A 23,565-nucleotide genomic window follows, 5' to 3' on the forward strand; every position below is an offset into this window, starting at 1 on the left:
AAATCATCTTTCCAAGCAGTCTCCATGTTTCCAGTGTCTGTTTTCCCCACTTGGAGCAGAACCCAGAAGGATGTTTCTTCCAACAGAATCACTACTATTGGCCATAATGGACACAATATAACAATCAAAATAAGGGAAATGAAAAGGATTACTCACTGCGCAGTTCAGGGCTTATAATGAATTGCTAAACCGGCAACACGGTTTTTTTTACAATAATCAGGCAGCAGCAGCAGCAAGAAAGAGCAGCCCAAGTAAATACTGGAACACATTTACTTGCATGAGCAGAAGCAGATCCAGCTCTCCAAAGCTGCAATCCTCTCAGTTTTCGCCCAGCTGCCTTTCACAATAGTTTGCTGTGCCTTTAAGCCCAAACAAAATGGCCACCACCAGCGAAATGGTGACTATTGGCCACACGGTCAGCGCGCTCTCTCTCCTGCAGCAATCCGCGGCGAAATCCGAAGCCTCGGACTCCCCCATGCTTTAAAAGCCTTCCCCAAGCCTTTCCTGTGATCCTGGCTGCACTTAGAGAAAAAAGCCGGCGTGGGAGCGATCTATTAGCCTCCTCTGCAGAGCGCTCAGCTGCTGACTCACACTCACTCAGCCACCCAAGCCAAATTCAAAAGGCTCGGTGTTGTTGTTTTTTTGAAGAATTAAAGAAATTGGCCAAATTAACTAAGAAAAATACCTTTAAATTTAAATAAATTTAAGAGCCAACTCTAACAATGAGCTAGGCTAAGATCCGATATTAGGACAAAATTCAAATATAATTTCAAATCTTTGGTCAAGACAGAAGTGCCTCTTCCGTGCCAAGGTGCTAAGATGGCAAAAGGTATTTGACGTAGGCACAGAATTGTAAAAGGGCAAACTGACCCTAAACAGATACATCCTGTTGTTTACTGTTTATTACATCCCAAATGTCATGCATATCCCTGGATAAGAAGTGCTGCTTCCTTTACTGCCCTTGAGGCGTCTACAAGCCTCTTATCTCCTTTTTATTATGTCTTGAGCTCCTGAGCAGAGGACCTGAGTATGTGAGAACAGGATTGTTATTTCCTTTTCTAGAGATAGATGAAAGGGCAGCTTCTACGTGTGAAATGTATCACTCTCTGTAATGACTCTGCCTTTAAATTGTATAAATACATGGCCAAAAAGCCATCAGTGTTCAGACTCTGCTTGTCTTTGGACTGTTTGAACCGTGCACAATAAACTCTTTCCTGCATTGAAGAGCTTGGCCTGGTTCCATTTCTTTTCCTGCAACAAGACTTTCCTCTGACTGAGTTGGAAAAACTGAAGGCTCAGCCGGAGGATGGAGGGCGTGGCCAAAGAAATTCCAACCCAGTGACATCATATCTGACTGACAAGAACCCAGGCTTGGACACTCCAAGCAGTGCACAGGAGATATGCACAGGTCCTTTCGCACAGAAAGGGCCGCGAGCTCAGAAATTCGCCAGGGTGTTGGTGGACAGTTCTTTATCAAGGCCCTCCTGAAGGAAGTCCAAAATGTTTGGAACAGATGCCAATGTGGGAACTAACTTCACCCTGGTGCACCAGCGACAAAAGGATAACCACGTGGCTTCGTATATCCTGTTCGTTGATGGATGTCGAGAAACCTGAATAGTAGAGATGACTTTCCCTGAGAAATGGTCCCTCTTTAGGATTTCCCTTTCAAGTGCCAGATGGCCAATTGGAGCTACTGAGGCTCCGGATGGAGAACGGCCCCCTGGCTGAGGGAGATCCTGTCTGGGGGTATCCTCCAGGGGTGAGAGATGGATAGGTTCATCAGGTCTGCAAACAACACTCATCTGGGCCAGTGGGGTGCCATGAGGAGGATCTCCACTTCTTCTTCCAAGTTCTTTCTTTTTTTTTTCCAATTTTTTTTTTATTTTTCAAAACACAAAACATAAAATACATCTTTTTAAAGCAGGTGCTTGTTCCGTCATATAATAAGTACAATTATTAAGATTCCCACAGTCAATTTTGTTCCCATTTTTATCCAATTACATCTTTTAAAAAAAAAGAAAAAAGGAAGAAAAAAAATCTTATTCTAAACATTTATCATTCAATTATTTCGCCCAACATTCTAGACTATAAACACCATTCTAAATCTCTATCATTTTAAACAATCAATATTTCATATACATTTCTCAATTTAAGACCCATTACGCCAAATCTATATTTCACCTCTTCTTGATCACAACTAATATCCAAATCTTATCAAAAATTTATTTCCCTTTTCTCTTAGAATTTTTACAAAATCAATCAACATTTCGCTCTGTAGTTTATTACTTCCAAAGTATTTTATTTTGATTTAGTTACTCCATAGTTATTCTCTTACACTATTAAAATTATTTTGGCTAATTCATAGTTTATATAACTCCAATCTGATTATTTAACTGGTTCACAGTTATATTATTATTCTCCTGTAAAGTTTCTTCCACTTCCTCCTAATTTTATTTTTTAGCTGGTTCACATCTTGATCTGCTGCTTTCCAGCAAGGCTTACCTCCACTCCTGACCTTAAATTATTTTGGCTGGTTCACAGTATGATTTTAACTACACACCAACCTTATCTCCTTTAGTCCTCCTATATTTATTTTATAACCGGTTTGCAACTTAAATAGTTGCTTTCCAGCAGTGCTTTCCTCCGCTCCCACCTTTATTTTTAACTGGTTCACAACTATATTTCAATTGTTCCCCAGGTATAGTCTCCTCCACTCCTACCTTTTTATTTTTAACTGGTTCACAGTTCATATAAACTGTTACCCAGCGTATGCTTTCCTCCACTCCTAACTCTGTTTATTGGCTGGTCCACAGCGTTGCTTTCACTGTTTTCCAGCTCATGCTTTCCTCCACTCCTAACTCTTATTTTAATTTTTAACTAATTCCAAGCTTTATTTCAACTGTTTTCTAATATAATACCTTCCTCCACTCCTACCATATTTATTAACCTGGAGCAAAACTCTACTTTAGCTAATTTCCAAAATCATATTTCACATTACTCCTAGTTTCACATATTTAATTGATTAATAACATTTTATTTGAATTATTATCTTGCTTGCATTTTCCTCCCTTCCAACTTCTCTTATTCAATCTGTTAGCTTCAAATTACTTCACAATGTATTACCCATATTGTTTTTCCATTTATTCTCCTCCATATTTCTAATTTAAAATAAAAATATATTTTAACAAATGTCTTCCAATGTCTTAAAAAACCTTTTCTTCTAAATTGTTGAATCTACGGAAAATTCAAAGTTTAAGAAAAAGTTAAAGCCTCCAGAGATCGTATTTTTCTTAGATCATTTGTGCTCTTATTTCTTAATCAAATTATTTGTGTATTTATATATATATTAAAACAAGGTGGTGATGGTAATAACAAGGAAAATAATAACAATAGTAATTACAATGAAAAAAATAAGGAAGTAATAGAGACATCAGTAAAAAGGGAAAAGGGAGTTTAAAAATAACAAAAAAAATTAAACAATTATATTAGAGAGAAAAAAGAGAAAAAAGAAAGATAAGAAATAAAAAGAAAGCATGGAAAAGAAAGAAAAGTATCTCCTAACATTAATCATTCACCCAATAACCTTTACATCCATTTGAATCAAAATGTGATATTTTGTTATCTTGTTACTTGATTTATTCCATTGTTTTTTTTCTCCAATCTGTCCAAATGTATTTCTTTTCCCTTTCAATGTCATCAAAGTTATAAGTTCTGCAAAGTTAATTCTGGAAATGTTCCATATATGGTATCATCATGTCTTCCTTTTGTTGCCACGCCTTTCTCTTATAATCACTTTTATTTAGTTCAGTTTCCATTATTCCATTTAATTTCTTCTTTCAAATCTTCCATAAATCCTCCAGTGAACAGATTATGTATCAGAAACCAAGGTCTCTAAGTCTTTTCTCAGTGTCAATTCAGTACAAGTAACAAGCGACATAGTTTCTTTTTTCAATTAACAAATAGTCTGGGATTCATACTTTCACTTCAGAGCTAGGAGCCATTTTATCCATCACTGTTTGTCTTTTGTCTTTACTTTTAAAACATAGTTGTTTCCTCTTCTCCTTCCTCTCTCCCAGATATAATCCAGTCTCACTCCACAAAATCAGTCTAGCCTCATTTATCCACAGGGGGGAAAAAATAGTTTAAAAAGTTGTAACTAAGCCATTTCCACACAGTCATAATAAGTGCTTTCTATCAAACAGGTCCTTTGTCTTTTAGCCCCTGTAGTTGTTAGCCGCTATTAAAACAGGGGCTCACTTGTTGCAATCCACATCTGAGGACAGCTCCCACCTGGGCAATTGTTAAACTCACCCGGCATACAAGCTCCCTGATCTTCTCCGCTTCTCCTCCTCTCCTCCAGCACGATCTTTGTTCCCGGTTGCTGCGGTTTCGGGACAGCCGCCATGGCTGTCGTTCCAGTGCCGCCGGCATGAAGGGAAAGCCTCCGGCCCCGAGGAACCTGCCCGTTCCTCTTGGCTGCCCAAGGGGTCCCTTCTTGTCCCCCTGTCCCTTCAAGACAGGGGAGGTCTGAAGACCTGTCGGCGGCAGCTTGGCAGACGGGGTTTTGGCAGAGCTCTGCGGAGCTCGCCATTTCCCCATCTGTATCCCTGCAGCACCAACCGGAAGTTCCATTCTTCCAAGTTCTTTCTGATGACCCTCGGTATGAGAGGGGTCGGAGGGAAGGCATATAACAGGCCCGGGGGGCACGGGCAGCAGAGAGCTTTGGTCCCCTCAGCTCCCTGTGTCCGGAACCTGGGAAAGAACCTTGGTAGTTGCGAGTTCATTGGGCTGGCAAATAGATTTACACATGGGTGGCCGATGTTGTGACCCAGGCCCAAGTAAGTAGTAGGAAAATCAGTCAGTGAAAAAACAAACTTTATTTGAACAGCTGAGAATTACTTCATTCCCAGCGTCGTTCAACTAAATTAAAGCAAATTCCTCCCAACACAAATTCCTCAGTCCTATCGCAAACCTTGTCCAATTAGGCAAACTACCAAAGGCCTTTCTTGGCAAATGTTCAGAAGTCACAGATACAAAAATAAATACAAGACGTAGACGAACAAGAAGACGAAGCTACCAACATTGTTTTCCGGCAAAGTCCAAACGCCGTTGCTGGTCTGTTTTAAGCCTTATGGGAGGGGCCAATCATCTCTTGGCCCTACTCCCGAGTTGTCCTCTTTGCTTGAGCTGTTCTTGCCTTCTGGCAGCTCTTCTCATGCGTGCATTAGGAACAGGCTCCTCCTGTTCCTCTGCCTCACTCCTATCAGTCTCTGGAGGCTCTGGAGTCTGCACCTCACTCCCCGATGGCCCTGGCCCCATCTCTGCCTCTGATACAGAGCACTCATCTGGGCCTTTCCCAGCCTCCAGGACTGGCCCATGTTCTTCCTCAGCCTCATCGCTGTCCGACTTCCCTGCCAGCTCCGCAGGCTGCTGCTGGATCACAACAGCCGAATTTGGCTGACAGTTGGTGAAACAGGTCTGGGTGCAGGCGCCATTCGGACTGATCGATGGTTGTCCTGCTCAACCAGTCTGCCTGTGTGTTGGAGACCCCGGAGTTGTGCTCTGCTTGCAGGGAGAGCAGGGGTGTCTCTGCCCACAGGCCTAATTCCGCTGCTTCGCGCACCAGGATCCTGGATCATGTGCTGCCCTGCCGGTTCACATGTGCTTTGGCTGTGACATTGTCCATCAACAATAACACGTGGTGACCTGACAACGACTTTTGAAAGTGATGTAACGCCAGATGCGCTGCTCTTTGTTCCAACCAATTGATGTCGTTTAGGAGTTCCTCCGGAGATCACCAACCCTGGGTCACTTGGGAGTGCAGGTTAGGACTAGCCGGGTGAGCTCCTTGAATAGACAGCCCTTCTCCACGGCTGCCAACCTCCACCACTCTAAGGATCTGAGGAACCCTGATCCGTGTGTTGGAGTTGCTGAGCCCTGATCTTTGACTCAGTAACAGGAGCCATTGAAGGTCCCGGGCATGCAATCGTGCCCAAGGAACTATCACCAGACAGGAGATCATTTTTCCTAATAACTGGGAGAGAAGCGCCAATGGCACTAATCGTAGGGAGTTGACCTGGTCCACCATAGCTCTTATGCTGGATTGACGTTCTTGGGAGAGGAAGACCTGACAGCTCTCGGTATCAATCCTTACTCCTAAATGGATTAGACTGGTAGAGGGTGTCATTTGGCTCTTCTCCAGATTCATGGAAAAACCATGATCCTGGAGGGTTTGGACCGTGATCTGGAGGTCCTGTCTGGCCTGAAGCGGGGATGACGACTGAACCAATATGTCGTCCAGATAACATTGTATTCTGATGGGTCTCGCCCAAAGGTGAGCCGCCACCACCTCCAACAATTTGGTAAAAGTCCGGGGGGCTGAAGAGAGCCCAAAGGGAAGAGCTCTGTATTGAAAGTGGAGGCTGCGTAGCAGAACCTGAGAAACCTTCTGTGAGATGGTCTGATGGGAACATGGAGGTAAGCCTCCTTGAGATCTATAGATGTTAATAGAACTCCCTGTCTGATGCAGCCCAGGATGGAATGCAGTGATTTCATTTTGAAGCATTTGTAATTTATGTGTACATTTAGCTTCTTTAGATCTAAGATGGTTCTGCTTGTTGTGGCCCCGCCCTCTGAGCCTGTCCCATCGGAGGAAGAAAGCTCCGAGCATGAGGAAGAGGAGTCAGCCAGGCCTCCCTCTCCAGGCCCCTCCCCTCTGGCATTGTTTCAAGTGCCGGCTGAGGGAGAGGAAACAGCTGATTCGAGTCAAAGTGATAATGAAACATCATTCCTGGACGCACGCCTTCGAAGGCGTGATAAACGTTTGCAGCAGCTTGGGAGGCGTGCTAGGGATTAGAACTGAGTCACTGGACCACACCCCAGAGACTATATAATAGAGGGTAGTGGTCAAAGGATCCTTGTGACGAACAAAGCAAAACCTTGGAGTCACTAAAGCCTCGTCCGGAACTGCTGGGAGGAATATTATTTCTGTTTGGACTTTCTTGAACGTTCGTATCTTATCTGTCTGTTTGTGAAAATAAAGACCCTTGGCAGACGGTGTGTCTATCGCTGCCAAGTCGGAGATAAGACCTGGGTGCGTTCCAAAGTGTTTCCTTAACCCTCGACTGGCTGTGTGGGTGTGTGTGTGGGTACGGGGACAGATCATCTTGTTCGTCACCCCATACTCCATCGTTAACCCACGATGGACCAACAGCTGCAGCAGCAGATACAGCAGATGCTGGAGGCCAATCAGCTTCTGCAACAGCAAGTAGCACAGCTAACTGCCCAACTTGCTTTGGGAAATGCTCCTGCAGCTCCACCTCCTCCCCCTCCCCGTCCGAGATGCCCAGTGAATGTGCCAGATAGGTTTTCTGGGCAGCAGGAGATGTTTCCGGCCTTCTTGGGACAATGCCAACTGTTTATGGCAATGAGGCCGGAGGATTTTCCGGATGACCGGGCTCGGGTGGCATTTGTTATCAGCTCCCTCTCGGGCACTGCCGCCCGATGGGCCACGCCCCTGTTGTTGCAAGATAGCCCCTTGCTCCTGGACTTTCAGGGCTTTTTACAACACCTGCGCACCATGTTTGAGGACCCCCTCCGGGTGCAGACGGCAGCGAGGCGCATCAAGGACCTCCGCCAAGGCAAGCGCCCCCTGCAGGACTATATTGCAGAGTTCCGACTGCTAGGCCAGGATTCGGCTTGGAATGAGGTGGCGCTGATGGACGCTTTCCAGGACGGCCTTTCTGACGAGATGCAGGACGAGCTGGTTCGTGTGGAGGCGCCACCGACCCTCGACGCGCTGGTGACCCAATGCCTGCGCATCGACGCCCGCTTGCAACGGCGACGGCCCCGTCGGGCTCTTCCGGAACCATCGACAGCGTCGGCACCCCCGCGTTTCGCACCGACAGCGCTCCGGACCGCACAGCGTTTTGTGGCGACGGCTGAGGAGCCTATGGAGCTCGGAGCAGCCAGACCTCAACTGACGGCCCAGGAGCGGATGCGGAGACGTCAAGGGGGGTTGTGCCTCTATTGCGGCGAGGCGGGACATTTTGCCGCCTCGTGTCCCCGGAAGCGGAGTGGACCGCTCAAGCCTGTTCCGGAGTCTCGGCGTGACCTGCCGGGAAACGGGCCAGGCCTGGCCTAGGGGAAACTCTGGGTCAGGCACGTGACCATGCCCCGCCGGAGTCGGCGGCTGTGGACTGTGAGCCCCCTCGGCACCTGATTTTGAACACCCGGGTGTTGTTGGCTAACCGGTCGGAGGGGCTCCAGGCGCACGCGCTGGTGGACTCGGGGGCCACCACGAACTTTATGGACCAGGCCTTTGTGGCCCATTACAAAGTCCCCTTGGTTCCAGTGGACCCTCCGTTGAGGGTTGAAACTATAGATGGGCGGGAACTCGTGGCGGGACCCATCAAAACCGCTACCCAGCCCTTGCGCCTCACCATTGGAAACCACGAGGAGGCGATCCAGTTTTACGTAACGGCGGATCTGCACTTTCCCTTGGTCCTGGGGATGGCCTGGCTTCGGGCGCACGACCCTCAGGTGGCGTGGTCGAGAAACGCCATCTCGTTCCCGAGCCTGCAGTGTGTCGACCACCTTCGCCACACCTGCGCCGGCCAGGACGTCTCTGCCCCAAACGTCTCCTTGCCTCCGGAGCTGACGCCCTTCGCCGACGTGTTCAGCGAGAAGGAGGCGGACCGCTTGCCCCCGCACCGACCCTACGACTGTGCGGTGGACCTAATGCCCAACGCGCCCCTGCCCTCGGGACGCCTGTACTCCATGTCGGAGCCCGAGCTGGCCGCCTTACGGGACTTTCTGGAAAAGAACCTGGCCCGTGGGTTCATCCGGCCTTCGACCTCCCCGCTCTCGGCCCCGGTCCTCTTCGTTAAAAAGAAGACGGGGGACTTGCGCCTGTGTTGCGACTACCGGCGCTTGAACGCCATCACAGTGCGAAATCGCTACCCCCTGCCGCTGATCCCGGAGCTGATGGAGAGGTTGCGGGAGGCCTCGATCTTCACTAAGCTCGATCTCCGAGGGGCTTACAACCTGGTGCGCGTGAGAGAGGGGGACGAGTGGAAGACGGCGTTCGGCACGCGGTACGGACACTTCGAGTATACCGTCATGCCGTTCGGGTTGACCAACGCCCCCGCGGTCTTCCAGCACTTGATGAACGATGTGTTCCGGGACATGCTGGATCGGTTCGTGGTGATCTACTTGGATGACATTTTGATCTATTCCCGGACCCCGGAAAGTCACCTCCAGCATGTCCGCCAGGTCCTGCAGCGCCTGCGGGAGCACCAGCTCTATGCGAAGTTGGAGAAATGCTACTTCTTCCAGACTTCCATAGAGTTCCTCGGGCACATCATCACCCCCGAGGGCATCGCGATGGACCCGCACAAGGTGGAGGCCTTGCGCAGTTGGGAACCCCCGCGTCGGGTGAAGGACGTCCAGCGTCTGTTGGGATTCGCCAACTACTATCGGACCTTCATCCCGGGCTTCGCCACCCTGACCTTGCCGTTGACCCAGCTCCTTCGGAAGAAGGTCCCGTTCCAGTGGGGGCCCCCGCAGCAGCAGGCCTTCAAGGTCCTCAAGCAGGCCTTCCTCACGGAGCCAGTCCTGAGGCACCCCAATCCACACCGTCCGTTCGTGGTGGAGACGGACGCGTCCAACGTGGCGATTGGGGCGGTGCTGCTACAGGCTCCGGTGGATGGCGGCACTCTTTTTCCCTGCGCATACTACTCCCAGAAACTCAACCCTTCCGAGCGCAACTACACCATCTGGGAAAAGGAGTTGCTGGCCATCAAGGCCGCGTTCGAGGCTTGGCGACATCACCTCGAGGGGGCCCGACACCAGGTGGAGGTGCGGACGGACCATCGGAACCTGGAGCACCTCACCACGGCACGGAAGTTGAACCAGCGGCAGATCCGGTGGTCGTTGTTTTTCTCCCGGTTCAACTTCCACGTCACCTACATTCCGAGCAACCTCAACCAGAGGGCGGACGCGCTATCCCGTAAGCCGGAATACTTTTGCCCCAAGGACTCCCTTCCCCCCCGGACGGTGCTGCCAGCGGACTCCTTGGCCGCGGTCCAGGAACCGGTGGACCTGCGGGCTCGGGTGCTGGAAGCGCAGCGACGGGACGACTGGTCGCAGCAGCGGAGAGCGGACGTCGGCCCCGCGTCCCCATGGACCGTGGAGGAGGGCTTGCTCAGACATCAGGGTCGGCTGTACGTGCCCACGAGTCCGCTCCGAGCCCTCGTCATGAACCAGTGTCATGACAACCCCGCGGCGGGGCACTTCGGCTTCTTTAAGACTTTGAACCTGGTGACGCGGACTTTTTGGTGGCCTCGGGTACGGCACGACGTGCACGCCTACGTGACGTCCTGTGTGACGTGCCGACAGGCCAAAGCCGCGTCCGGCCCCCCTCCCGGACTCCTCCAGCCGCTACCGACACCGGAGAGACCTTGGGGAGCCATCTCCATGGACTTCCTGACAGACCTGCCCCTGTCCGCTACGTACACGACCGTCCTCGTGGTGGTGGATGCGCTCACGAAGATGGCACATTTCATCCCGTGCCGCGGCCTGCCCTCGGCCTGCACCACGGCTCGCCTGTTCCTGCAACATATCTTCCGCCTCCACGGCCTGCCGGACCGGGTGGTTTCGGACCGCGGGGCCCAGTTCACGGCTCGCTTCTGGAAAAGCCTGATGGCCGCGCTGGAGGTGCAGGTGTGCCTGTCATCGTCGCACCATCCGGAGACTGACGGGGGCACGGAGAAGGTCATCGGCATACTGGAGCAGTACCTCCGCTGTTTTGTCAACCAGCAGCAGGACAACTGGGCCGAGTACCTTCCCCTGGCGGAGTTCGCTTTTAATAACTCCCAACACACCTCCACCCAGATGACCCCGTTCCATGCCAACGTCGGATACCATCCACGGCTTTTCCCGTTGACCATCATGGACTCCCCTGTTCCCGAGACCCGGGACTTCCTCTCGGAGCTGCAGGCAGTGCAGCAACTGGTGCGGCGGCAGCTGATCCGGGCGAAAGAGGATTATAAACGGTTCGCCGATCGCGCCCGCCGGGCGACGCCACCGCTGGAAGTAGGAGATCGGGTGTGGTTGTCCACGAAACACCTCCCCACGGACCGGCCGGTGAGGAAACTGGCCCAACGCTTTATCGGTCCCTTCCCTATCGAGGCGGTCATCAATCCGGTGGCCTACCGGTTGACTCTACCCCGCTCCATGCGGCTCCACCCTGTTTTTCATCGGTCCCTCCTGGTCCCTGAGGCCCCCGTGAGCCATCTCCGCCGCCCGCCGACGCCTGCCCCCCCAGCCGCAGCCGACGAGGACGATGCCTTGACGTACGAGGTGGACAGTATCCGGGACTCCCGTTGGCTGAAGGGGCGCTTCCAATACCTCATTGCCTGGAAGGGGTACGGGCCCGAGGATTTCACCTGGGTGGACGCATCTGCCGTTCAGGCCCCTGACCTGGTGCGGGCTTTCCACGAACAGTTCCCGTCCCGACCCCATCCCGACCGTCAGACCCGGGGGAAGGGCCCTGCGGTGGGGGATAGTGTTGTGGCCCCGCCCTCTGAGCCTGTCCCATCGGAGGAAGAAAGCTCCGAGCATGAGGAAGAGGAGTCAGCCAGGCCTCCCTCTCCAGGCCCCTCCCCTCTGGCATTGTTTCAAGTGCCGGCTGAGGGAGAGGAAACAGCTGATTCGAGTCAAAGTGATAATGAAACATCATTCCTGGACGCACGCCTTCGAAGGCGTGATAAACGTTTGCAGCAGCTTGGGAGGCGTGCTAGGGATTAGAACTGAGTCACTGGACCACACCCCAGAGACTATATAATAGAGGGTAGTGGTCAAAGGATCCTTGTGACGAACAAAGCAAAACCTTGGAGTCACTAAAGCCTCGTCCGGAACTGCTGGGAGGAATATTATTTCTGTTTGGACTTTCTTGAACGTTCGTATCTTATCTGTCTGTTTGTGAAAATAAAGACCCTTGGCAGACGGTGTGTCTATCGCTGCCAAGTCGGAGATAAGACCTGGGTGCGTTCCAAAGTGTTTCCTTAACCCTCGACTGGCTGTGTGGGTGTGTGTGTGGGTACGGGGACAGATCATCGCTACCCCCCGATTTCTTTTGGACCAGAAAGAGGATTGAATAGAAACAGAGACCCCGCTGCTGTGCTGGTACTGGTTCTATGGCCTGAATGGCCAGCAGGTGCTGGATCTCGGCCTCCATCAGAGACCTCTTGGTGGTGTCCCTGGAAACCGAGCATCTGATGAACCTTCCTGGGGGATTGGAGCAAAACTCTAGAGTGAGCCCGAGCCTCACTGTAATGCCCAAGCATCGGTAGTCATTTCCTGCCATCGGCTGGCAAACATCCTTAGACAGCCACCGATGGGAGTTCTGGATAGGGAGTCACTTTGTCAGATGGTAGAGTCGGTTGCTGGCTCCCCTGAAGGGTCGCCTGGTCTGCAGCTGTCTGGCCCTATCTCAAAAGGATGATCTGTCCTGCGAGCGGTCCAAGCCCTGGGAATAAGTCCTGTGATAGGCTGGGGCATTAAACCCAGCCTCAGGGGCCCAAAAGGGCTGCCTGCGGTAGAAGGGGGTAGTCCTTCTTTCCTCTCACCTGTAGACGTGAGGAAGGGCTTTCCTCTTATCTTTGCCTTCCACTAGGATAGGGTCAAGCACTTCCCCAAAAAGATTGCCTCCTTTAAAAGGAGCAGACGCCAGCCTCCATTTAGATTTCATGTCAGCTTGCCAATGGCGAAGCCATAACAGACGCCTGGAGGCGACATTAGACACCAATGCCCTCGAGGCAAATTTAGCCGCATTGAGGGTCGCGTCTGCCGAAAATTCGGCTGCTGCCGAATTTTATTAATAATGTTAATTTTATTAATAATATTAATGTTTATTAATATCCTGATGCAGTCTTGTGTCCTTGGGAGATGCTCGGGCCTGCATTTGACATAGCCATATTAGTGATGTTCTAGTGAAAAATGATGCCACTGTGGCTGATTGAATTGCCCAGGCGGCGGCCTGGTGGGTCTTGCGAGCGGAGAGCTCTGCCTTCCTGTCTTCGGCCTTTAACCCCTCTGCCGTGTCAGAGGGAAGGATGTAGCCATTGCCAGATTGGCCAGTGGAGCATCCACAGTTGGTAATTTCAGGAGCTCCTCTAGATCCTGCTCTACAGTATACATCCTCCTGTCCATCCCGCTTGGGGCAGAAATGGACACAGGCTGACTCCACTGCCTTTGGTTGACATCGACAAAAAGCTTAGGGGAAGGGATAACCTCCAGCGCTGTGACTGGTTCAGTGAATAGCAGGGCACTGGGATCCTGAGGATCTGTGGAACTCTCAGATAGTCCACCCTCAACCCAGTGGTGAAATCTAAAATTTGTTACTACCAGTTCTGTGGGCGTGGCTTGGTGAGGGGGGGTTTAATGTGACTGGGTGGGTGGGGCCAATTTTTTTTTTAACTTTTAAAACCATTTTTTCTACAACCTCTTCGGTGAAGAGGTTGTAAAAAAATGCTTTCAAAAGGTTCTGACGATCCCAGCTGAGTTGCCTGATCGGCAGAGGCTTTTTTAAAGCCTCTGCCAATCAGGCAACTCAGCTGGGATCGTCAGAGGCATTTAAAAGAAAAAAAGGTTTTTTTTCTTTTAAATGCCTCTGACGATCCCAGCTGAGTTTTTTAAAAAGCCTCTGCCGATCAGGCAACTCAGCTGGGATCGTCAGAGGCATTTAAAAGAAAAAAAGGGTTTTTTTCTTTTAAAAGCCTTTGACGATCCCAGCTGAGCCGCACGATCATCAGAGGCTTTTTTTTTTTACTTTTAAAAGCATTTTTTCGGCCAAAGAGGTTGTAGAAAAAATGCTTTTAAAAGTAAAAAAAAAAAGCCTCTGATGATTGTGCAGCTCAGCTGGGCATGGGGGGGGCAGGGATTTTTGCTACCGGTTCTCCGAACCACCTGCCTCCATTGCTACTGGATCAGGCGATCCGGTCTGAACCGGGAGCATTTCACCCCTGCCTCAACCCCCATGTTGTCGGTTGCTTTGGCCTTGAATAAACTCTTAAACAGGTTGGGACGAAACAGGCCAGTGAACATTGGCTTGTCTGGGGTGATGCCCTCATCCTCAGAAAGGTCATATTCCCCCAGATCCTCCTCACCCAGAAGCGAAATATCGCTGCAATGGGAAGGGAGCGGGGAGTGGGGTTCCTGGAGATCGCCTCTGTCAGGCTGCCCTTGAGGGTGTATGTTAAGGAATTTGCAGAGAAACCTTTGAGTAGCAAGGGTGTGCACATAAAAAGCGATTGAGAGTACTTAGGAAATAACTACAGAGCTAAAGAGCTAACCAATCAGGACACAGTATGATGCAATACAGCAATACAGCAGTCTTAAAGCTATATTCATGGTTTATATATTGCCAACCCAACAAGTTAGGTAAAATCATTTCCTAACAGTGTATAGCCACTGAACTGGAAGGGCCCAATGACAATGGACCCGTGATTCCCCTTTGAAGGAGGGCTACATCAATGCTCTGTGAAATGGTTTGCACAATAATGCTGCAAAGCTCCTGAGACAAGGCAGGCCCCTGATTCTCCTCCGGGCAGAGCCCCGCCACGGTAGGAGTGGAGGTGACAGAAGGACCAGAGGTCTGTTAATTGAGGTAGTCATCAGTCTTGAAGTAGTTAAGCCAGATAGGGGAGCAACATCCCCTGCATAGGCTGATGTCTGAAAATCTTGCATCCCGGTAGTGATATCAGGAGACCAGGTTAACTGATCTTCCTGCAGAGTCTGAAAGGGTAATTCCTTCCCCAGGGGAGCGCATGCCTCTTTACTGCTCACCGGGCTCCCTGGCCCTCTAGTTGCCTCCGCCTGTTTTTGGGCATGGGCAAAATGCTTTTCTAAGGCCTTTTGTCTTCTTTTGGCATCCTTCTCGGATGCTGATGAAATTGATTGCGAGGTGGAAGCCTTAGATTAGGTAGATGGCCCTTTAGATGTTAATTTTGGGCCAAGAGGGGGGGGTCCCCCTCGTTGAAATGTGCCCACCAGGTTTTCATGCATTTCATCAGCCAAGGGCCCAGGGGAGGGGTGGGGGAGTGGCGGTGATTATTAGGGAGAGTCTTTGTCCGAGGGAGACCACTGTTCCTCAGACAGCCGGATGTGAGTCCCTCTTTGTGAAGTGGGGCCGTGGGGTGCAGATGGGTTTGCTGACTGCGTACCTGGCTCCCTGCCACGTGGCAGCGACCCTACCCGAGCTACTCGACGTCATCGCCGGGGTGGCGGTGGATACCCCCAGACTTGTTGTCATGGGGGATTTCAACCTTCCATCCGCGGGTGAGACGTCAGAGGTGGCTCGGGAGTTCATGGCTTCCATGACGGCCATGGACCTGACCCAGTTAGTTCAAGGCCCCACTCACATAGGACACACTCTGGACTTGATTTTCATCTCTGGTCAGTGGTTGAATGATCTTGGTAGAGGGGACTTAGACATTAAACCCTTGTCATGGACAGATCATTCACTCCTTCACTTGGACTTTCCTACCGCTTCCCCCTGCCGCAGGGAGACGGAACCGACTAAATGGTTCCGTCCCAGGCGCCTGATGGATCCAGAAAGGTTCCTGACGGAGCTTGGGCCGTTTCCTGAGACTCTGACACACGACTCGACTGAAGAGCTGGTGGCCGCCTGGGAGAGTGCGGCCGCCGGAGCTTTGGATTGTGTCATGCCTTTGCGGCCTCTGACCCGATGCCGATCTCAATTGGCTCCTTGGTTCTCTGAGGAGCTGAGAGAGATGAAGCGTCGGAAAAGACGCCTAGAGAGCATTTGGAGGACTAGTCATTCTGATTCCGACCGGACACAGGTGAGGTCTTATATCAAGACCTACCTAGTGGCGATAAAAGCGGCAAAATCTAACCATTTTTCCGCTCTTATCGCATCTGCAGAGAACCGCCCAGCCGCCCTGTTTAGGGTGACCCACTCCCTTCTTCGGGGGGGAGTGCGGGAGGATCCCTTGCAGGGTCGAGCTGAGGATTTTGTGCAATTCCTGCACGATAAAGTCGCTCGGATTCGGGAAGGCTTGGACTCCGACTGGGTGAGTCCGGAGGAGGAGACGAGGGTAGGTCTTGAGAATATTATCTGGGAGGAGTTTGATCCTGTGGCTCCCGAGGATGTGGACAGGGTTCTGGGTAGGATTAGTGCCGCCACATGTTTATTGGACCCGTGTCCCTCCTGGTTGGTACTGGCCTCCCGGGAAGTTACACGAGGCTGGCTCCAGGGGATTATAACTGCTTCTCTGAGTGAGGGTGCCTTTCCCGCCGCCTTGAAAGAGGCGGTGGTGAGGCCCCTCCTCAAGAAGCCTTCCCTGGACCCGGCTGAATTAGTTAACTATCGTCCGGTCTCCAACCTTCGTTTTGTGGCGAAGGTTGTTGAGAGTGTGGTGGCACGACAACTGCCCAGGCACCTGGATGAAGCTATCTATCTAGACCCGTACCAGTCGGGCTTCAGGCAGGGGCACAGCACAGAAACGGCATTGGTCGCGTTGGTGGATGATCTCTGGAGGGCCCGGGACAGGGGTTGCTCCTCTGTCCTAGTCCTATTAGATCTCTCAGCGGCTTTTGATACCATCGACCATGGTATCATGCTGCAGCGGTTGAAGGGGTTAGGAGTAGGGGGCACCGTTTTGCGGTGGTTCTCTTCCTTCCTCTCCGGCCGCTCGCAGTTCGTGTTGGCAGGGGGGCAGAGGTCGACCTCGAGGCATCTCGCATGGGGAGTGCCACAAGGGTCGGTCCTCTCGCCTCTTCTGTTCAACATTTATGTGAAGCCGCTGGGTGAGATCATCCGTGGTTTTGGGGTGAAGTGTCACCTGTACGCTGATGATACTCAGCTGTACATCTCCACCCCAGACCACCCCAATGATGCCCTTGATGTGATGTCTCGCTGCCTGGAGGCCGTGCGGGTCTGGATGGGGAGGAACAGGCTCAGACTCAACCCTTCCAAGACCGAGTGGCTGTGGCTACCGGCGTCCCGATATAGTCAGCAGGTGCCATTGCTGACTATTGGGGGTGAATCGTTGCCCCCCACAGAGAGGGCTCGCAATCTGGGTGTCCTCCTGGACGCACGGCTGTCTTTAGAAGAGCATATGACGGCCGTGGCCAGGGGGGCCTTTTATCAGGTTCGCCTGATCCGCCAGTTGCAGCCCTTTCTGGACCGGGACGCCTTGCGCACGGTCACTCATGCCCCTGTCACCTCCCGGCTGGACTATTGTAATGCTCTCTACATGGGGCTCCCCTTGAAGAGCACTCGGAGGCTCCAGCTGGTCCAGAATGCGGCCGCGTGGGTGGTTATGGGCGCACCTCGTTGTGCCCGCGTGACACCCCTCCTGCGCGAGCTGCACTGGCTCCCAGTGGTCTTCCGGGTGCGATTCAAGGTGTTGGTTACCACCTTTAAAGCGCTCCATGGCACAGGACCCGGGTACCTTCGAGACCGTCTTCTGCCACCAATAGCCTCCCACCGACCAGTCCGTTCCCACAGAGAGGGTCTCCTCAGGGTGCCATCGGCCAAGTTATGTCGGCTGGCGACACCCAGGGGGAGGGCCTTCTCTGTGGGAGCCCCAACCCTGTGGAATGAACTGCCCCCGGAAATACGTAAGATTTCCGACCTCCGGGTGTTCCGCTGCGCACTGAAGACCCTGTTGTTCCGCCAGGCAGGGCTGTCAATATAATAATTTTAAATTGGGGTATTTTAATTTTTGGGGTTTTAAATCGGCCAAATCTATTTAATTATTTTAATTTTTAATTATTGTTGTGTCTTGTGTTTTTAAATTGGCTGTACACCGCCCTGAGTCCTTCGGGAGAAGGGCGGTATAGAAATAAAATTATTATTATTATTATTATTCTTAGGATCAGAAGCCTCTGACCCCTGCTGTCTGGGAGAGGAGGCCGCAAAATTGCTGGAATGAGAGGAGCTGCGGTCCACCATTTTAGAATGTTGAAATGGCTCCTATTATACTGCTGCTTTAGGTAGGGCTGAATCTGGGGCAAATCCCAATCCTGGGAAGACTCCCCTTCCTTATAATTTGATACTGGCTAACCGTTGGTAGTAATTAGGCCAAAGATCAGAGTGTCTCACTGCAAGGCCCAGCTGAGTTTTGGCGCCAACTGGCAACATGGTCTGAAGCGCAAGTAATCAATAGTGGTGGGGCAAAGGCAGAATTGGCGCAAAACCAACAACACGGTTCCAAAGCGCAAGAGCCGATTGCAGCAGTAACAGAGGGACAATGGCGCGAGACTGACAACACGGTCACAAGGCCTCAATCCCTTAAGTAGCGCAAAACCAACAATATGGTTTACTCAGTGCTAATTCTGGCCACTCACTCACGTACAACCGAAGCCTCGGTCTTTCTGAGGTCCATTCCAAGGCTGCCGAATCCTTGCGCTACAGCTGTTGAAAAAGTGACCTGCTGCTGTCCCTGCCGACCTCTTCGGCGTAGCGGTGATATCCTCGGTTGTGTGGCTGTCTCGGCACGAACGGACACACCGCGCTCGGCGTGGGCAGACAAGCCACACTCACAGCGGCGCGATCAGCCCTGATGTTTAAAAAGGGGCTCCAATCTGTAAAATGACTTTTTCTCCCTCTGTTTTGTAATGCACTTGTAAAATCCAAGCAATGGGAAACTAATTTTGTGTCTCTATAGGGAGACGGAGTTGAAAAACTGGAGCTCAGCCAGGAGGAAGAGGCGTGGCCAAACAAATTCCAACTCAGTCTCTGGCCAATCAGACGATATTTAATTTAATTTAATTTAATTTAATTTCCAATTTATATACCGCCCTTCTCCCTGAGGACTCAGGGCGGTGTACAGCCAAGATAAAAACATAGAATACAAATATTAAAAAACAGTTAAAAATATATATAAATTTTGGCCCGAAAGTTAAGAAATCACAGACTGATTAAAAGAATTTAAAAATTTCTTAAGCCAACCCGGCTTGCTGGAAAAGATGGGTTTTAAGGGAACAACGGAAGGCATTGAGGTCATGGATTCTCCTTATCTCAGGGGGCAACTGATTCCAGAGGGTAGGAGCCCCCACAGAGAAGGCCCTCCCCCTGGGGGTCACCAGCCTACATTGTTTGGCTGATGGCACCCTGAGGAGGCCCTCTCTGTGGGAGCGCACGGGTCGATGGGAGGTCATCGGTAGCAGCAGGCGGTCTCGCAGATAGCTAGGCCCTATGCCATGGAGCGCTTAACGATATTAACAATTGCTTGGACTCTCCAAGCAGCGCACAGGAGAAAGTGGAAAGAGGGACACATTAGAAAGGCAGAATACAGCAAGACTTGTGACAAAATTAAAAAAATAACACAAAAAAGCTTCTTCCAACATGTAAAAAACCAGAAAAAAGTCAAGGAAATCATTGGTTCATTAATGGGAGAAAATGGCAAGGTGATGAACAGCAAGAAGAAATCAGAACTGCTTATCTCATTTTTTGCATCTGTCTTTACACAAAAGGGAAAAAAAACAGTTCAACCTATCAAAAACAGTACTGTAAAAGACAGATTAGGAATACAAGTCAAAATAGGGAAGAAAACAGTAAGAGAACACCTATCCAGTCTAGACGAGTTCAAATCACCAGGACCACATGGATTACACCACAAGGTTCTGAAGGAACTGGCAGATGTGATGTAGGAATCACTGAACCATATCTTTCAAAGATCCTGGAGCACTGAGGAACTACCAGATGAGTGAAAAAGAGATTATGTGGTTCCCATCTCCAAAAAAGGATACAGAAAACTACAGACCTATCAGCCTGACCTCAATACCTGGGAAGATTCTGGAAAAGATAATCAAGCAATGAATCTGCAAACACCTACAGGCAAGCAAAGTCATAACCAGAAACCAACATGGATTTGTCAAAAACAGATCATGCCAGACAAATCTTACTCCATTCTTTATGTCAGCGTTCCAGAAAAACTCCCAACTCCAAGTAAAGACTCTGAAGCAAGCATTTTTCAAAGTTTTATTTACTAGAATAGGTAAACTGGCACATCTGGGAAAACCCGAATCTGAGAGGTCTGGTTTTTCCCTCAGTAAGTCAAAACCCCCAAAACCATCCCCTTACTCCTCAATCACATCCTCCAATCAACTGCCGTCCCATCTCGAGACATCACTCCGACCACTCCTTCTCCAGCTGCAGGATCACCCTGACCTTGACCGACAGGAAGAATGCTATTATGTCTACAGACAGCCCTTCTACTAAATCCCCCCTCCTACTTTCCCACACATGAAAAGGTGGCAGCATGGAAGCTTCCGGCCTAATATGGCTTCCAAACCTGACACTTTGACAATGTGACAAAACTAGTGGACCAGAAAAATGCTGTGGATATAGTTTACTTGGACTTCAGTAAGGCATTTGATAAAGTAGACAACCTATTACTTAATAAGATGGAAAACTATGGGTTAGACAGCATCACTAGAGGTGGTATTCACCCGGTTCGCACCGGTTCGCACAAACCGTTGGTGGAAATTTGGCCAAGATCGCTGAACCGGTAGCGATGGCCGGCTGGCTACACCCCCGAACCGGTCCCCTGGTTGCTTGCCCTGCCCTCCATGTTCATCGCCATGTTCTTTGCGCATGCGCATCCCATTGCCTTGCAAGTCCAATGGGATGCGCATGCGCAAAGAACATGGCAGCGACAGCAGCAGCTTTTTCCACGACCTGTGGTACTTTTCGGCAGCCTGTGGCCAGCCGCCGCAGCCACAAAGCAGCTCTCAAAGAGGCTTCTTTGCCAGCTGCTTTCCAGCAGTGGCGGCAGGCTGAGGGCCACCGAAAACTCCGGTCAGCTTGCCTTCTGGACTCTGGACTAGCCGACACGGAAGGTAAGCAGCCCGAACAAAGAGGTGATAGTGGGGGAGGAAGTGGGGCTAGGGCCGGGGCTGCTAAAGGAGGAGAAACGGGGACGACTGGCGAAGGGAGGGCGGGGGTAGATAGGTGAAAATTCCCAAAATTTTCCTACATTTTCCTTTGGGCGTGGCTAGGTGGGGGGGGTCATGTGACTGAGTGGGCGTGGGCATGACATCAAGTTGGCCACGTCCACTCAGTCACATGCTCCCACCTAGCCACGCCCACCAAACTGGTAGTGAAAATTTTTGAAATCCATCACTGAGCATCACCACCAGATGGATTCATAACTGGCTGACCAACCACACTTAACATGTAGTCCTTAATGGAATTGCATCTATATGGAGGGAAGGATGCAGTGGGGTACATCAAGGCTGTCTTAGACCCAGTGTTCTTCAATATATTCATGAATGATTTAGACGACGGTATAGAAGGGGGTCTCATCAAATTTGCAGACAACACGAAGCAGGCAAGAATATCCAGCACTCCAGAACAGGGGTCCCCAACCTTTTGGACCTCAGGGACCACCAAGTTCATAATTTTAAATTTCGCGGACCACTAATACGAATCCAGTGCGCCGCTTGCTGAAGCACCTGGACTCCCAGTGACGGGATGGGGTCCTTCAGGCACTTTCCCTCCTCTCTCCCCCCCCCTCTTTCTCTCTCATTCCCCCCCCCTCTCCCCACTCTCTCAATTCTTTCTCTCCCCCACTTTTTCTCTCTCCCCCTCTCCCATTCTTTCTTTCTTTCTCTCTCCTTTCTCTCCCCCAGTCTCATTCTGATTCTCATTCTGATTCTTTCATTTTGTCTCTCTTTCATTGTGTCTCTTTCTCTCTCTCTCATTCTCTTTCTCTCTCATTCTCTCTTTCATTGTCTTTCTCTCATTCTGATTCTTTCTGATTCTTTGTGTCTTTCTCTGTCTCATTCCGATTCTCTCTCTTTCTCTCTCTCATTCTCTCTCTCTCTAATCGGCCAGTCATGAGATGAGAGAGGGGTTGAGAGGAAGTCAAGTATCTACCTGAGAGACCGAGGTGCGCAGAGCACCAAGGGCCGGAAGAACTGTGGGAGTGAAGCACTACTTGAACTTGTGCAGCATGAGCATTTGCCTTGGTATATTTGCGCCAGCCGGTGGCACAAGGCAGCCCTCATCTTCTGCCGCTTGGGACTCGGAGCGGTAAATGGCGTCTGGCCCGGGGAGCAGCCAGGTTTTGCTTTCCATTGTGGATGCCAGATCGGCCCCCTGCAAGCTCTTGTCTCTCAAGGAACGCTCCCTGAAGCGGCACTGGAAACTTTGGTCAAGCTCCTCGAGACGGGCTTGCAGGGGGCTGATCTGGTGTCTGCAATGGAGAGCAAAATCCGGCTGCTTCTCTCCGCTGTGAGTGCGGCATCAGGATTCCGCCTTGGTATATTTGCAGCGCAAGGCAGTCCTCGTTTCCTGCCGCTTGGGACTCGGAGCAGTAAACAGCGTCTGGTTCGGGGAGCAGCTGGATTTTGCTCTCCATTGCGGACGCCAGATCGGCCCCCTGCAAGCTCTCATCTCTCGAGGAGCCTGACCAAAGTTTCCAGTGCCATTTCAGGGAGTGTTCAAGAGACGAGAGCTTGCAGGGGACCGATCTGGCATCCGCAATGGAGAGCAAAACCCCGCTGCTCCCCGGACCAGACGCCATTTACTGCTCTGAGTCCCAAGCGGCAGGAGATGAGGGCTGCCTTGCGCCACTGGCTGGTGCAAATATACTGAGGCGGAATGCTGTTGCTGTGCAAATGAAAGTAGTGCTTCGCTCCTGCAGCTTCCAGCCATCGCAAATGCCGCTTCTTCCCACTTGTGCCGCCCCCTCCCCCACCGCCACAATAGCACCATTCATTCCGGACGGCGAGGGCTGTGCTCCTTTTTCCGTATTGCACCACCTGCAAAAATACGAAAATTTCTCCACGGACCACCGGTTGGTGACCACTGCTATAGCTCAAGATACCGAAGGATCTTGACAGACTTGAATATTAGGCCCTATCTAACAAAATTAAATTCAATGGTGAGGCAAGTAAGATTCTACATTTTAGCAAAAGAATCCAAATGCACAGGTATAGTATAGGTCAGTGATGGCTAACCTTTTTGCCAAAAAGGGGGGGGAGTGCGGGGGGGGACACACGCACACGTGCCCACACCCATAATTCTATGCGGCCCCCCTGCGCATGCACACATGACCCTCCCGTGCTCCCGCTTTTGGAACACAATGGCACGGTGGGCCCGGTAGGCCCATTTTTCGCTCTCCCCAGGCTCCAGAGCCTTTCACCGGAAGTTGGGAAACAGGCCGTTTCCGGCCTCCGGTGGGGTGGCAAAAGCCGTTTTGGCCCTCCCCAGGTTCCTAGAAAGCCTCTGGAGCCTGGGGAGAGCGAAAAACGAGCCTTCCGGTCCCACCGGAAGTCAGGAAACGGGCCGTTTCCAGCCTCCGGAGGGCCTCTAGGGGGGTGGGGAAGGCAGTTCCTCAATAGCAGTAATTGTGAGGGGGATCTTGGAGTCCTAGTGGACAATCACTTAAATATGAGTCAGCAGTGTGCGGCAGCTGCCAAAAAAGCCAACAGAGTCCTAGGCTGCCATTATCAGAGTGATAAAATCAAGATCATGTGAAGTGTTCGTACCACTTTATAATGCCTTGGTAAGACCACACTTGGAATATT

The sequence above is a fragment of the Pituophis catenifer genome, unplaced genomic scaffold, assembly GCF_029215685.1.
Source record: "Pituophis catenifer annectens isolate HBS135680 unplaced genomic scaffold, rPitCat1.0.hap2 SCAF_5, whole genome shotgun sequence".
Taxonomy (NCBI): domain Eukaryota; kingdom Metazoa; phylum Chordata; class Lepidosauria; order Squamata; family Colubridae; genus Pituophis; species Pituophis catenifer.